This window comes from Artibeus jamaicensis, unplaced genomic scaffold (genome assembly GCF_021234435.1).
Source record: "Artibeus jamaicensis isolate MK-2021 breed Jamaican fruit bat unplaced genomic scaffold, CSHL_Jam_final contig_415, whole genome shotgun sequence".
In the NCBI taxonomy this organism is placed as follows: Eukaryota; Metazoa; Chordata; class Mammalia; order Chiroptera; family Phyllostomidae; genus Artibeus; species Artibeus jamaicensis.
In genome coordinates, this window is record NW_026521823.1 from 40936873 (window position 1) to 40948581 (window position 11709).

Here is an 11709-nt window from a genome sequence, read left to right on the forward strand (position 1 = left end):
CCTGCGTTCGGTGACGTGGGGACTCTGTCCCTGGAGGGCTGGCAGGACGAGGCGGTGACTGCTGGGCACCACGGGGCTGTGACACTGCACTGTGGCTTCTTCCGATTTGAACTCGAGGAGAGGAAGGGGCGAAAAGCAAGGCGGCAGGAAGGGAGCGGCAGTTTCGCCCCGACCCGAAGGCCTCGTTCCCAGCAGCCCGGCGCTGAGCAAGCCGATCTTCCAGCAGCACCGCCCATGGCTGTGGGACCCACGAGCCTCGCGGCGTCCAGCGCATCGCCGCTTTGCGCCAGACCGTGACCTTGGCCGGCCATATACCGTAAGAGGCCACAGATACAGATCTTGTTTGTTTGCTCTGCAGTAGAAAGAGCCCGAGTATCACGAACCCATACTTATTAAACGTTGGGAAGCCCTTTTGCTTAGGTTAAGATGTCTTCAGACTATTTGGATCTTTTTTATTTTGAATTCAGCTACTGAATGGCTTTTTCTTTTTGTTCAGCAAAGCCGAATTCCTCTAGGCTCTGTCACTGGCGTCCGTGGATCCAGAGATGATCTCATGAGTTCCTTAGAAAACTTTGGAGCAAAATTAATTCAAGATTTAATGAGTGACTAATGCAATCCTGTCTCCGGGGAAATGAGCTGGCCCCTCGTTTACTGCTTAGTTGCAGAATATTCTGGCAAAGAACAGAAACAAAGATAAATATCTGTTATGAAGGAAAAATAGAGCCCCATCAGGGTTCTTGGTGTTTGTGTAAGAGATATGCAGCCTCAGTTTTAAAGTGTCCTTTATAGACGTGACATGTCCTCACTGGCCATTATAATGTATCGGCTGAAAACATTCCCCATGAGTATTCATGAAAATCTGATTTACCAACGTTAGGGCGTCGCGTGGATGGTGGGAAAGACAATCGCTGCATCTCTCAGGCGACCACTTGGCCTGGAAGTTCAGCAACACAGCACTTCAATTTCTGTGTCTACAATGCTGCTTTCCAAAGGGCAGACGAGGAGAGAGAGGGTTGAGAAGCAGGGGTCACAGTGCAACGAGTCAGGGCTTAAAGACAATCCCATGAGTTACATCGGCATTTTTAATGTCAGAATATTAGGGATAAGGAAGTAGCATTTGCTTAGCAAAAAACCCCAAAAAACAAACAAAAAAAAACCCCCTCGAAGCCTCTCTACTGTTTTTTTCCACTAAGTGGCTGATCATACTCAAAGATGAGTAATGATATTAAAAAGAGCCAGGATTAAATGTGCAACAAAATGAAAACAACAACAAAAATGACGACGGGAGTTTAGGAAGAGTTAAGTTATCCAGGGAAACCGAATGAGAATTCTCCCAGAAATAAGAATTCACAACTTCCAAAAATCAGTATTTTCTTTTTATATTAGCAAACACCAACAACACGTACAATAGAAGACGTCATTTGTGAGAAGAAACAATTCTGCGTTATGTGCAAACCAGCCTAGTAATGAATGAACAAGAGAAAAGTCTTAAAACTCCATTGGAAGGTACAGAAAACTCCTAACTATGTCTCTCTACATGCCCACCTACCATCTACTTACCTACTCACACACGAGGAACTTAGAGTTCACGAAGGAGAGCATAGGAAATACAGTCAATAATATTGTAATAATTCATGCTGCGTAACCTCATTTGGGCTATTAACGCTACTTGTCAGTAGAGAATGTGGCTTCGTTATTCTTGCTTGTTAAATTCTTCTCGTGTTCCTCACGACAGCTGCTTTATGTTTTCTCCGAGTTTTGACTCCCAGTCCTATGACACCTCCCTCACTCTAAGGGACGACTGTCCCTCCTCCGGGACAGGCCATCCCACGCGGACTCTGGCAAGCCCGGTCCTCAGATGCTGCCGCCGTCACTCTCCCCTCAACCTTGTACTTCACTGTACCTTCACCTCTTTTGCTAATAAAACAGAAAATAGGGGACAAAATGTATCTCTTCCCTTCCCACGACTGAAGTGTCTCTCTGCTCTCTGGCACTTTTTAAAAGCCTTTTCCGTGGAATTGCTCAGTCAGTTTCCTCCTGCTCCTCTCAGGTCTCTGCCCTTCCCCGGCTCTCTCTCTTCTTCCTCATGCGCGGGCCTCCCGGTCCCGAAATTGGGGTGCATCCAGCATTCCTCCACCGGCATGGCCTTCACTGGTGTCCCTACGGAAGGGCAAGCTTCTACAGGTGCCCTTGCCTGTCACCCCTTCACCTCTGCCTTAAAACAAACAAAAAACAAAAACCCGTATACCCAAGTGATGCACGTCTTGGAACTCCTATTTATTTCAGAGTACTCTGTTTTGTGTCCTAACAGCACAGTCTACACTTGATGCCTTTGGAAGTTATCCTCCAGGCCTTGCGACCCTTCCCACTTCTTCGTTTTTTTAAATCCGTTCTCAAGAATCACCGACGCACACTTCCCTGAAACGCTTCCCTGAAACGCTTCCCACCCGGCCCTGGAAGAGGACGTCCTCATCGGAAAGTGCTAGTGACCCTTCTTCCCCCCTGTCCCAGACTGCCATTCCCCAGAGTCATTCCCAGTCCCGCTCCCTTTTCCCCAGTGTCACCCGACACTCTCCCGGCTCACATTCCACCCTGTCCCTCCAGGCCGATGGCCTTCTCTTCGCCAGCCCTTTCTTACCCAAGGTCCGGGGCTGCACCGTCTGGGTGTGGTGGACGCTCCCCACGATGTGTTATGAACCCCTCAAACTCACCTGAGGACTGAACTCGCGATTGTGCCCTTCAAATGACCTCGTACTCTCCTGACTTATTCCTGAGTTTTATGAAGGAAGACCCATTTCCTCATAATGAATTATTGGAGCCATGTGCGGCTCATTCTTTTGTACCGTCTGCCAGGGGTAGTCCGCCCCAAGGTTCTGGGAAATTCACCTTTGGAATATTTCTGACAGGCTTTTCTTTCTGTATTTTCCACTGCTACTGTCTTAATTTGGTCCTTCACCACATATTTAAGGAATTTGGTGGTATTCTCTTTACTTTTTTGGTCTCGTTACTCACGGTCACCCTTTTCCAATGAACTTGACACCTTCCTAAATCTCTCGTTCACATTACTTTGCTTGGGTTATATTAATTTAAGCTCAGATTTAATAGCAGGCAATTAGAGAGGGATCACTGTGTGGCAGGCATGAGTCTAAGCAGTTTATGGGGACAGAATGAATTAACCCTCAAAAGAACGTATTGAGGTAGCCGTGTGACTTCCCAGCGAGGAACGAGGAGCCTTGTGAGTTCAGGAGCCCACCCAAGATCACATGGCTCACAGAACACAAGGTCAGGAGTAAACCCTGGGTTGGGGTGGCGGCAGCGGGGGGACAGCCCCTAGGGCGAGTGCTTGTTGACTATGTCACTTTAAGAGACCGACTGTCTGTGACACTGACCAGGGGAAGCAAGCCCACTTTCTAAACATGGGATTAGATAAAGTCTATTCAGGTATTCAGATCATTTCGGTGCCGGGTCCCATCCTGACGCTTTTCCCGGGGTTCTGAGTTTTCCTGCGTCCTCTTCCCTGTTTTGATATTCTGTCCAGGATCCTAGGCTACGAGGCATAACGTGAAAGAAAAGGTACAGATGAAGGGCTCGTGGGGTTTTAGGGGCGGGTAGATGAACTTCGGGGGGAGCTGGAGGATAGGGCAGGGTTTATGAAAGAATCAAGGCCAGGAGGAAGAGAGACGCGGGCCGAGAGTCTCTTCTGAAGTTGCAAGCAGCGTTTGCGGTGGCCTGGCATTTCATGCACTGGAGAGATAAGCAGCCCACTGCCTTCTAGGAAGACGTATCAGGCCAAGTTCAAGCACACGTAACACTACACACCTCATAAAACTGCTTCAAGGACGAGCCATTAACTCATAGAACATGTTTCCTGTCATCTGTGAGCTTAAAAATAACACTCCTCCTTGGTGTGTACTCCAAAAAGGATTGAAAGCATAAAAACCCCACAAAAACCTCAAACCCTCCAAACCAAGCCTGCGACAACCTCAGTGAGTCAACATGACATTGCCCAGGGAAACCCGCAAAGCCCCTATCTTGTGTGATTTTTGCCATATCTCTCACTAAGAGTAACATTTTTCTAGACAGTTCAAAGGAGGATATGATCCAATCTGTGTTTTAAACAAATCACATTGAACTCAGCTGTAATAAAGGCCTTCCCAGGGAGGTACGGGCAGAACTTCTGCAAAGACTTCGTGACTCTGCAGCCTCCTAAAGAGGGCACAGCGACCACCGGAAAGGGGGGGTTTATGTCAGGGTCTCCAGGGGTCTGCATCTTCACGTTGAAAAGGTTTCCTGGTTACAGTGTGAGGGACACTGAAGCCTCCCTTGAGGCTGAGGAATGCGGATCTGTCGGCGGGGAACGGAAGGACCACAGGGCATCAGGCGTCGGTAGGAGGAAGAGGGGACACAGGCTGAGGACAATCAGTCCAGGAGAGATGACTAAGCCACTTATGGCCGTGATGAACCTGGAGGGACAGTGCTGTGGCCCAGAGCGGAAGTCCCCCCCGTGTGACACTTCTCTTTTAAGTTACTTTAACTTAGTTATTCATGCAGTCCTCTCCTTTTCAGGAACCTCACTCTACAGCTGGCCTTTGTTTGGTGACGCCTGTCCGTTCTTCCTGGACCAGCTCAAGCAGTGACCCCTCTGAACTGGCTTTGCTCGGAGGCTTGGGCAACCCTGTGCGCTCCCAACAAACTTTAAGCCAGGACGCCTCCAGGTTCTGGTTCCACCAGAATCACTCCAAAAACAGGAAACAGGGAGTCCCCAGGCTCCCCCCAGGTCGAACGAATCAGAAACTCCCGACGCAGGTCCAGGCTTCTTATCACACGAAGGATTCCCACGTGGTTCTTTCTGTCCGTGTCCGTATCCATCTCAACTGAACACGTCCCAGGGAAGAGCTGATGCGCTGGTTGCCTCTGGGTCCTCGGTCTCCAGTTCAAGGTCTGGAACCTGGTGCAAACTACGTGTATTTATTGATTCCACTAATAAATTCTTTAGTTAATAATACTCACTTTTTTCAAAAAGTGGGTAAAAAAACCCTACCCAACCAGTTTGAGATTTGAGTTGCTACTCTCTATCTGAGTAGGCACTGCTTTATTTTTGGTCCTTACAGAGAGTTATACTGGCTATATTTTGTCCACTGATAGCAGGTAAGTAATAAAACCCAGTACATAGTGGTATTAGGCTACTTACACAAAGGGAACTGTACAAAATTTATTAACTTAGCCAAAAGGCAGAGCATTAAAGGGTAGATAGCAGCCAATTGCTAATTATATCATGTTGCTTTTATGTTGATTTCTGCCACTAAGACTTCATGAGCCAGCCTTACTTCAACCTCATGTTCTGTCTTTACTTTCTTCCTAATCTTCCTTCACAGACGATTTAATTTTTCCTTCTTCCCCATCTCTGAGGGCTTTCTTCCCCCTCACCCTCTCTTACTGACGATTTGCAGCAACATGTAATTTTTAATCAACTTTACTGAGGTACAGTTTCCTATGTACAGTTCAGTGGATTTCAATACATGTCCATGGCCACATAACCCTGCCACAATCTAGGTAGAGGACACCCCTCCAACGTGTCCCCTGATTCTTTGTGACATCCTTCTCCCCCACCCTGACAGCCCCTGGCAAACTCTCGTCTGCTCTGCGTGGTCACAGATTTGTTTTGTCTTTCCTGTAATTTTATGTCAATAGAATCGTCTAGGCAGCGCTCTTCTCTGAATGCTCATCTTACTCATCCTCATGGTTTTCAGATTTCTTTCATGTTGGTACACTTCAACAGTTCTTTCTTTTCTGCTTTTGATCAGTATTTCACGATGTGGTTATCCCACATTTGTTATTCACTCATCTCTTCACGCCGGGGCTGTTCCAGTTCTTGGCCCTTATGAATAACGCCACTCTGAACGCTCATGTCTAAGTCTTTGTGTGGACATACATTTTTATTTTTGTTAGGTAATTACCTGGGAGTTGGTTTTCTGGGTATGCAATAAATGTAAAATTAATTTTATAAGAAACTGCCAAACTGTTTTCCAAAGTGGTTGTATCATTTTACATTCCCATAAGCAGTGTATAAAAATTCCAGTTTTTCTGCACTCCTGCCACCACTCGGTGTTACCTGTCTTTTAAATTTAGGTCACTCCGGTGATCGTGCGGTGGTATCTCACTGTGATGTATTCTGCATTCCTCTGATGCCTAATAATGTTGATCACCTTTTCATCAGCATATCTGCCATTTGTATACCTTTAAGTGGTGTCTTCTAATTTTCTGTCCACTTAAAATGTTTAATAATCTTATTATGAATTACAAGTTTTCTACATACCAGCAATATGTAACTTATTTCTAATTTAAAAGTGGTATTTTTCTATTTTATAAGGTAGGCGAGTATCTGATTTACTTCTGCAACCCTTGCACCTCCGCTTATGCCCAATTCAAGTGCATCATTTAACCAGGTGGTAAGTGGCACGAAGCCAGAAGCTGTATAAACTGCTCCTTGATAATCAGCTATTACCTCTGCAAAAGGCTTCAACCTGTCATAAACATTATATAGCAATATTGTCAAGAGAAATGCATCAGTCAACGAGCAGTTTGTACACTCCAACTCTCCTGCAGGGCTTGAATGATTCGATAAACGTAGGCAGATAGAAATTTGGGAAATTGGAGTGATCACACCTTGCTGCACATGAACTTCTCCGTCCAGTTGGCAGCGTAAAGACATTGACCGGGACGTGAAATCAAGGGCGCACCAAGCCTGGGTGCGCGGCACCTCCCGCAGCCCTTTCAGGGGCTGCGCACTGAAGTCGCTATGGTGCCTGGGAATCTCCTCACCGACATCTAATACGGAGGGTCATTGATGTTTGAGGCAACCGGCAGTGCTCTGCAAAGTTGCTGCAAACACCGAATTAGCACATTGAATTAGCTCCCAAGGGACAGATATATCTATGTGCCAATATCTATCTGCATATTATCTGTATAGAGGCACCTATTATCTACATATTATCTATATAGATCTACCTCTATGCCATCTATATAGATGCACCTATATATCTATATTATCAATACAGATAGTTGTATCTGTAGATAGTATCTCCGTGGATCTGGGGATATCTATGTATCTATATCATATCTATCTGTGTGTCTCTGATCTCACTAACAGGGGCCAGGGTTGGGATTCAAATCCACCCACTGGCCCCAGACCTGGAGGGTCCTGTTCTTCACTGAGCCCCGCCCCTTCCTCCGCATTCCCTGGTCACCTCCACATCCTCGTGAAAGGAGAAAGCAGAGTGTCACCTTTGACCTTCGCCGGAAGTGAGCGCTTCGAGCCGCTTAAATTGTTGCTGCTCTGAGCCTGTCCGTGAATTGTTGTGGAAGTGATGGGAATACTGTTTGGGGGCGTACATTTTATAAAGCAGGGGAGTGTGTAATTATGGAATCTAAATAACGAGGGGTAAACACAACAGGGAGGACGTGAGTGCACGTGCTCACACACAGGTGAGCACACGCCGTCTGGGGAGGGGCGGATGTGGGGGAGAGGAGCCACCAGCACCCCAGCACACGCGGTGTCTGACTTTCGTCACTCTGCCTTCAGCTGGACACCAGGGAGATTCTTTGATCGTTTCCAGATCTCTGGCTTATGTGCTGGGTGTGTCTATATGGCCGCTTGACTTTTTCTGGGTCAAAATAAAACAATCCATCAGCTGATGGAGCCAGGAAATCTGGGTCACAGAAATATCCACTAATTTACTTGCGCATCATATAGCCTTCTGTCTCCAACTAAGCAAATGTTGGTTGATTTCATAAGTCATATTGAAATAATTTAAATTGTGAACCACAAGGAAGTTTTACTAGCTGTCATGCCTTTGTTTTTCTCATTTCTTCACTTGAGGTCACCAAAGCCATGTATACGAAGTTTCCAGTCATTTCCATAGCTCGGTTGCAGCAATGAGGTAATGGTACTTGGCAGAAATGTTAATGCTATACTAACTTTGCACAACTGCTAATATTCAGAATATTATTCCAGACAATTTGGACATAGAAGCAACTGGAAGAACTCAACAAGTCACGAAATTGGAGCACGTGAAAATTTCTCAAGATGGAAAATCATTTAGGTAGCAAACCTACTATCTCAGATGGCTCCCCTCATCTTTCTCACAAGTAGGATTCCGTAAAGGATTCGTGTCTGCCGGGCCCTTTAACTTCTAGGCCTGGGCCTTCCCCAGTGTCCCTTCCTTCCAGTTCAACGGGTTAAAGCAAACTGCAAGATCAAACTCAAGACAAGGACAGAAGAAATATTGAATAGACTTGACTTCCTGCTGGGTGACCTAGTGCACAGGTACCCACGAGAAGGCACTGACGGTGGGCATGTGTGGGGTTCTCTAGGACAGAGTTCAAAGAATTGAATGACATCACTGTCACAAAGCTTCCTCCTCTCCCAGGCACTTTTCCTGCCCTTTGAAGGCACCGATTCCGTGTCTGGCACTGTTCAGAGGAGGGAGGGTGCAACAGTGAGCAAGAGGCCACTGATTTCTTGGCGAATGACAAAAAAAGATAACTGTGTTTTACCATTATGACACGTTTTATGTCACCGACTATGGTGCACTGATGTGATGATTTAAAAAACACACCAGTCACTGACTGGAACTGCGCAGCACTGACCCACTCCTGCGCCCGAGGGGCTCTGAGAAGAAACTCGCGTGTTCCTTCCATTGCCTGTGGTCTAAAAAGGATTGTTTTCCGTGTTTTAGTTCTAGAAAAGCAGAGGACCGCAGGGCGGAACGCATTGCTGCTTCTGGCTCATCGTAGTGATCCAAGCACAGGGCTCTACACGGAGGACGGAGAGCAGCCTTGGGGTCTGAAACCTCAGGGATGACGGGGTTGCGACCAGCTGTCCCAGTGGTTTTTCAGACGTCCGGTGAGGCGTGTCCGGCCCAGGCTGCAGGGGAGAGAGGAGGTGACGTCCTGGCCGCGGCGGACCGCGTGCCCCTTCCTTGCTCCTGCAGACGTTCCCGCGTCGGTGCGCACAGCACCGAGCACGCCGATTCTGTTACGGAACACGCGGTTCTCCTAATAAAATTTACTAGACTTACCAACGTTTACGAAGGGGCTCTGCCACTTCCTCGGTTTGGCCTCGTTTTAAAGGAGGCCATAGGCCATTAGGTCAACTTGTATTTACATAAAATATAAGTACAAAGTAGTCTGGTGACGTGAGGTTTGGGAAATGACTCTGTAGCCTTCCTAAAATGTGGGTGGGTAGACGCGCCTCTGTAGCAGGGCGACTGGCGCCACGCTGTAGGGCCTCCCCTTTCCGTGACCCGACAGGTCTCCCATCCCAGAAAAACGACAGTGGTGCACAACCAAAGGTCGGCACCTAAGGCAACAGATACTTATACCCAACAAAAACACGCGATAAAGTCAAGCTTTAGACATTTTTATGTTCCTTATGTGTGACATATTTACATTTTGTTGACTGAGTTATCTCCATTTCTCGCCCCCTACCCTTCTATCCTAATGGGGGGCGGGGAGAGTGAGTACCAAAGACGAACTCAGGCAGATGTTGAGGGCAGATGTGAGAAGATTCATCAGCAAACTCCCAGGTGCGTGAGTCTGCAAGGCCCTTTCAACACAGCAGATTCTGGTGTTGCCTTTTTGTAAAATGCCCAGACGGATGCGGAGCGGAGTGACTAATGATGGGTCAGAATCAGCTTCTGGACCTGCAGAGGTGGTGCCCCTCAGGACCACGGATCTCTGCGGGAAGCCCCCCTTCTGGCAGGAACCCTGGGTGCACACGATTCCTAAAAGCCATGCAGACACGATCAGGCTCTTGCCGTCTTTTCTCAGACAAAGAAAAAACACAACCAAGTCAGTGGGCGACTATGAGAAACAGACCAGAAATCTGGCTCCGGACTGTGTGTGCTGCTCTGGGGGAAATTTGCCTTTGGCTTTTAACAGAGACAATTCGAATAAAAGAAAAAAAATTTCAGATCTTGCATTTGGCTCGCTTAAATCATTAACATAAAAGCAGATGCCCTGCAAGGGGAACAAAAAAAAAAAAAAAAAGAAAGAAAGAAAGAAAGAAATGGGACTACATCAAACTAAAGTTTTTGCACAGCAAAGGAAACCATCAACAAAACGAAAAGACAACCTACTGAATAGAAGTTATTTGCCAATGATACATTCAATAAGCTGTTAATATCCAAAGTTTATAAAGAACTCATACAACTCCACACCAAAATATCAAATAATCCAATTAAAGGTGAACAGAGAACCTGAACAGATACTTTTCCAAAGAGGACACACAGATGCCAACAGACATATGAAAAGATGCTCAACATCACTAACCATCAGCAAACTGCACATTAAAGCCACATTGAGCCCTGGCTGGTGTGGCTCACTGGGCTGGGTGCCCGATTTTAAATCTTTGTGTGACTGCCACTTAAAAGTTTTTGTAACATCTTAGCTGTTAGCTCTTCAAATATTACTTCTGTCTTGGTTTCTCTTATCGATCGTCTTTTGGACCTTACTTCACATTAGAGCTTTTACCTGTACCCTGCATGTGTCCCCTCCCCAGGTCCCTGTGCCTCAGGCTGCATTTCCTATCGACCTGTCTTTGAGTCAGGAACCCTGTCTTTGCTCTATTTTGTTAGCTGCTAAGACCTAGGACTAGTCCTTAATTTCAGAGAGAGTTTTCAGATCCAGAATGTCTGGCCAATGACATTGTTTCTGCCAGACCTGGTACCTATCTTACTCTGTCAGGCAGACAACAGGGGGAATATTATCTCCATCCAGTACAAGACCGACCTGCGTGGTTTTGGGTTGCGATCTTAGGAAGATTCAGCCAGCCTGTGTTCTAACCCTAGTGTTCGGTGGGAGATTCAGTGGTGCCCCGTGAATTTCTGAGCACAGTTCATTGGCTTCCTATCACATACAGCTTCAAAAATCAGGCAGAGGTCTTGAGGGGAAGGCCCGTGGATGGTTCGATGCTGGCTGCCTCTGTCTGGTGGACTTTGCTTTCTAATTACCACAGACTGTGGGGGATTTTGCTTTGTTTCCAGCCCAGAACAACCCTGCCCTGTGCTGCTCCAGAACTCAGAAAGCATCCCTTGAGGACACACAGATCACGACCAGAGTTACTCTGCTTTCTGATGCACTGTTCGTGTCCCCATGGACCTCAGAGGCTTCACCGATTCCCTTTGCTCAGGCAGACACCTCTACGGAACCCGCGCCGGAACCTCAGTCCGCTCTTCATTAAAGTCGGAGAATTCGCCCCAAGAACAAAAACATCTGAAGATCAGCAGCTCGGTCAGGAAGGCCGAGAATTTTAGTTTTCATAGCCCTCTTTGTTTTTGTGCCTTTGCAATGTCTTTACAAATGTAATCATTATAATTTAGCCCTTTTTTCCTAACAGCTGCAGGGGAAAGCTGGCCTGCTGCCGCCGACTATATTCCACCGAGAAGGGGCGGGAGGGACCCGGGCCAGGGCTCCGGACGGTGTTGCTGGAGGCCCGGACTCAAATGGGGCTCTCCCGCCTTCGCAGAGTCTCTCAGTCCACGCAGCGCCTTTCTGCAGCCTCCTCCCTGCCTCCAGGGCTGTCCACGACAAAGAACCTTAACTACCGAAGCCAAGGGTGAGGATGGGAAATGGCAGGTGACAGAGTCGCCGGTCACAAGGAGACTGAGTTTGGGATGACGGGGCCCAGGATTTGGGAACATTTCAGGA